Source organism: Malania oleifera, chromosome 3 (genome assembly GCF_029873635.1).
Source record: "Malania oleifera isolate guangnan ecotype guangnan chromosome 3, ASM2987363v1, whole genome shotgun sequence".
NCBI classification, from domain to species: Eukaryota; Viridiplantae; Streptophyta; class Magnoliopsida; order Santalales; family Ximeniaceae; genus Malania; species Malania oleifera.
Genome location: NC_080419.1, coordinates 117,968,099 through 117,973,799, shown reverse-complemented (window position 1 = coordinate 117,973,799; position 5,701 = coordinate 117,968,099).

Genomic DNA, 5,701 nt, shown 5'->3' with positions numbered 1-5,701 from the left:
TGAAATGTTAAACCAAAAAAAAAAAAAACGTAAGAGAAAAAGCAAATCTTTTGCCACTAAACAGTACATGATTAAACATAAAGTTACAATTACCGGAGACGGGCTCGAAATCACTAGTGAAGGCTCACGAATCCCGGGGGAAAGAAAATAAAACAAAAATAACAAAGCAAGAAAAAAATAAATCAAGAGAGCAACAAACGAGGGCCGCAGACAGGGTAGTTCGGATTAGGAGAAGACTAAAGAGAGAGTTGCCCAGGTGAGTGATGTTGGGAGGTGGTAGGTTTTGTAACCTTTTGAATAAAATTAACGTCATTGCCGTGCCCGTTCACCTTTAAATTTAATAAAGAGAAGCTTAACAGTTTTCCATAAGTGTAACATTTTAATATTAACTTTTAAGCTTCTTATAGCTTCAATAATTAAATAATTAGATTTGGGTCGTTCAAGTTCACTCTTCATTGTTCATCTCGTGTAGAGATCTACCATGGCAGAGAGAGAGAGAGAGAGAGAGAGAGAGAGAGAGAGCAATTAATCAAAAAAGTTTGGATAAATTTTCGTGTTAAATGTTTCAACACAGAATTCTGAAGTTAATTATGTTAATTTACCTTTATATCCCGTTTTACTAAATTATTTAGGGCAAATTACCCTATTGACTAATAGCATAAGTATGTTTAAATGTTTTAAAAAAAATTATAAAGAAAATAATAAAAAAATTAAATTGCATAAGGGTATTTTGAAAACTAAATGAAGGGATTAAAGGAAAAGAAAAACTATTTACCATATTTTTTAGAAATTATTAAACTTGAATTATAATGTTTTTTTTTTTTTTACATTTATACTCTTAAGTGTTTATTTTTTTAACAAATGAAAAAATATTGTACATGAGGTTAATTTTATATTTTAGGAAGATGATACCATACAGGGGAATCTTCGTATAGTAGTATAGAAAATTTGATAACATGAGAATACTGTATCCCTTTTGTCAAAATTATTTAACATAGATCGGTCATATGAGCCGACTCCTTTATTTTTTTTGTACTTTTTTTTTTTATTTTTGCCTAAATCAGTTTGTGTTTTATTCATTAATACTTCAACGACATAAAAGTCTTTCTCCATTAAAGAAATTTGGTGATGACATGCAAGTAAACTTCTTAGTTTTTTTTTATATATTCACACCCCTCAATTCTTTATTTTTGAAAATACTAGCAAATTTTTTATTTTATAAAATTAATCATAAGAACATACTCGACTCAATTGAAAAGTAAGGATTAGGATTTAGTAAAATTGACCATAAACAATATTAGTCAATAGGGTAATTTGCCCTAAATAATTTTAATAAAGATGATAAATGCTATAGCTTAACCTAGAGGTACAACATTCAATTAATTTTTCTCAAACTTCCCACTTAATATAGTTGTATACGTATATTTATATAGTGCATAAAATAACCAAGTTACCTAAGAAGATGAACTTCATCCTCTAAAAGATATCATAGTCAAAACATGAAGTTTTCGTTTTAAAGGTTTTATAATTAAATCCTGAAAGAAGGAAGAAGGGATATGAGAAGTGAGATAAGCTACTGTCATTGTGTGTCGATGAGGGCCTTTAATGGACCCAAATAAAAGAACTAAACTCCGAAGTGCTCCATTGAAAGAAGACATCTTCTAATGAAGAAACAAAATTTTACACTAAGTTAATTAGTCACTCTTTACCAATTTATTAGCATATTATTTTCCACATTAAAAAATTTGGACTAATACTACTTTCCAAAGTCGCACTCATAACTTTCTAACATCCCCGATCAAAGAATTTTAGGCATTAAAAGTAGCTGTACTTCAATTTAGCAATTGCAAAATTTCAACGGAACAAGTCATATCGTCAAAGTAGTTCTAATACACTTCAGACGTCTAGGAGAATTTTAGGAAGAAAAATCAATCTTGGTAAGTCATGTGGGGTTAGAAAGTGTTAGGGAATCGTTGTTGAATTCTCAAGATAAAATAAATAAAAATTAAATAAATAAAGGGGTTTGCCAATTTTTGGTTAGCAGAGGTAATGAAGAATTTAAAAAGCTCTTCATACAAATTTTCTCCATTTTAAAAAATATTTCCATGTAATTCTTTTCATTTATATAAATATATGTTTTGGTCCACTGCATCATTCGATAATAATTTTATAAAAATCTAAATAAATATCCTCTTGCAAATCAAAATTTAAAGTGACACTTATTTAATTGCTTCTTTCATAAGATACCATTCCAATTACAAATGTATGTTTTAACTTTAAGGTCCAAGAAATTTAAAAAAAAAAATATTAGATAATGAAAAGAAAACCACACGAAATCGATAATATTTTCATATTTCATTATCAAACAAAGTGTAATAAAAAAAAAATAAACAACATAACAATATACCAATTAATAAATGAAATTTTGATCATACACATCATCAATACTTTTTAAAAAATTTTAATTGTATTAGAAATTTTTTTCACTTTTAATAATATTTGATATAGAGAACAATATAATGAAAATAATTTCTTATTTTTATTTTATTTTACTATTTTTTTCAGATAAAATCCTTAATACATAGTTAGTGTTGTAAATGAAATAAAAGAGGAATACAAAAAAGTTTGGAATTATAGAAATTCAAAAGGCTAGTTCTTCAGGAACTAGATGTTACTAATCATTTTATTCTTATTTTGTTGTAAAACATGTCCTCATATAGGCAAATACATTGGCATCCCAAAAGTTAACCACATAATGAACCATTATGTGGACATACCAAAAGTTGTAACCTATTATCTACATAGTCATCTACATAAATATACATGTTTTACAACACTTCCCCTTTGATGACTATACACTATGAATATGTCTCATTAAAACCTTCGCTAAGGAAAACCCTGTGGGACAAAACCTTAATGAAGGAAAAAGAGTACAATATTCATACTTCCCCTAAAAAATACAATCAATTAAGAAATGTCCTTAAGTTGTCGCATTTCAATGTTATGTACATGTTTCTTGAAATTTGAAGATGACAATGCTTTTGTGAATGGATCTGTTGAGTTGTCACCTGAACGAATTTTACAAATGTCAACATCTCCTTTCTTTAGAAGTTCATAAGTGTAAAAGAACTTTGGTGAAATATGTTTATTTCTATCACCTTTTATGTATCCACCTTTGATTTGTGCAATACATGCTGCATTATCCTCATACAATATTATTAGGGTGTCATACTCCAATAATAATCCACTTGTATCTTTAATGTGTTGGATTATAGTTCTTAACCATATACATTCACGACTTGTTTCGTGAGCTGTCAACATTTCTGAATGGTTTGAAGAGGTAGCGGTGATTGTTTGCTTTACAAATCGCCATAAAATAGTAGTATCACCACATGTAAAGATATAGTCTGTTTGTGATCGAGCTTTATGATGATCAGAAAGATATCCAACATCAACATATCTTTTAAACTCTGAATTTACTCCCTTTGGGTAAAACAAACCCATATCAGATGTGCCGCGAAGATAACAAAGGACATGTTTTACTCCATTCTAATGTCTCTAAGTGGGTGTAGAACTAAACCTTGCTAGCAAATTTACTGCAAAAGCTATATCTGGTCTAGTGCAATTTGCAAGATACAAAAGTGCTCCTATTGCACTATGATAGGGTACTTCAGGACCAAGAATTTATTCATCATCTTCTCGAGGACAAAAAAGATCATTTTTCACATCAAGTAAACGAACAGCCATCGAGGAGCTTAATGGATAAGATTTATCCATATAAAATTGTTTCAAGATTTTTTCTATATAAGATGATTGATGAATAAGAATTCTACTTGTTAAATGTTCAACTTGAAAACCAAGGCAAAATTTTATCTTCCCAAGATCCTTTATCTAAAATTCTTTCATTAAGTAGTCAGCAGTCGTTAAGGTCTCTGCTGGAATTTCTACTATATTTATGTCATCAACATAAACTGCGACTATAACAAATCTAGAATTTATCTTCTTAATTAAAACACAAGGATAGATATGATTATATTCTTATCCAATTTTTAACAAATATTCATGACTCACTTTGAAAATGAGCAGCTCGGAAGCTATCCCAAGTATAAGAATTCAGTAATGTAATAATTTGCCCAAGAGCCAGATCATCTTCTCATGGAATGCCGTTTAGTTACAAACTTTGTGTAACCCCAAAAGAAATTAAGAAAATAAAGGTTTACTGAACATGGTTCAAATTCGATTTCTTGGATTTTTGAGATTTTTGCAATGAAACTTAAACCCTAACTAAAAATTAAACATGCAAGAAGATAACTAAATGAACGCCAAATTCAATACCAGAATAACGAAGTAAGTAAACCCTACAATCATCCAACTGAATAAAAATTCTAACTTTAAACACAAGCCTAAATAAGATTAAATCCTAACAAGATAGAACCATTGTTGTAACTGGAGCTAGGAGACAGCTAGGAGCTGGAGCTGAGTTGGAAACGCGGTCCATTTATCTCTCCATTTATCTTGATTTTATCTTGATGGATGAAACTTCCATTTGTAATTTAATGTATTTAATTTTGATTTAAATATCAGCCCTATAAATAGAGAGCTAAAGAATGTAATAGACACAAGAGAAGCTCAAAGAGTAGAGAGAAGAAAGAGAGGAGGAAGAGAGCGAGAGGAAGAGAGAGTTGTAATTTTCTGGCGAATAGTGAATTTTATGGTGTGCTTTGTGGACGTAGGTCAATCTTGACTGAACCACGTTAAATTTCTGGTGTCATATCTTTATGGTTGCTCACAGGGTCCTAACAATTGGTATCGGAGCCTGGTTGGAGCAGAAAAGCCAGATCGAAAGTGATCCCAAAATTAGAGCTCTGTTTAGTGGCTCGAAACTGAGTTTTGAGGCCACCATCACATTCAACTCATCGATACGAAGAGAACCGTGCAAACTAGAGCTCGAAAGGAGCTCAGATGAAGCCTCACGCTTCCTCACGCGCCTCGCCGAAGCAGGACGCCTCGCCACGCTCCGATCATGCATCGGTGACTTGTTGCTCACACGCCCCACGCGTTTCCACGGGTCTTCCTCACCCGGACAGCGTCAACCCGATCCGAACCGAAAGCTCACTCAGACCAGATCAAGCCAAGACCCAATCCGCGAATCTGTATCCGACCCGAACCAATCTAGACTCAGAGGTGCCACGTCACAACCATATCATTCAGTGCCACATCAGACAGGGGTGACATGTCAGTCAGGTGCCATGTCAGCTGGGCCCACAGTGCCACGGCAGCTGGACCCCACTGCCATGTTAGCGTGCCACATCGGCATAGTTGACTAGGTTTGACTTGAACTTTGACTGAGCTTTTCGGAGTCATTTTGAGTCCGTTTTTTGAGCGACTTGAACCATTTCTAAGGTTTTCTATCATTATAAATCCAACTGTACTATCCATTTGATCTAATTCCATCTCTAGGTCAGTGAATCGAGATGTCGAATGAAAAGAGCTTAAAAATCGAAATGTTCAATGGCAATAGTTTCAGTTTCTAGAAGATGCAAATAGAATATTATTTGTTTGGTAAGGAATTGTACTTACCATTGAAGGGTAAGCCAGTGTCTATGAATGACTGACGATGAGTGGGAGTTGCTTGATCGTAAAGCTCTCGGAGCCATCAGAATGACGTTGTCAAAGTCTGTGGTGTTCAATATCAAGTATA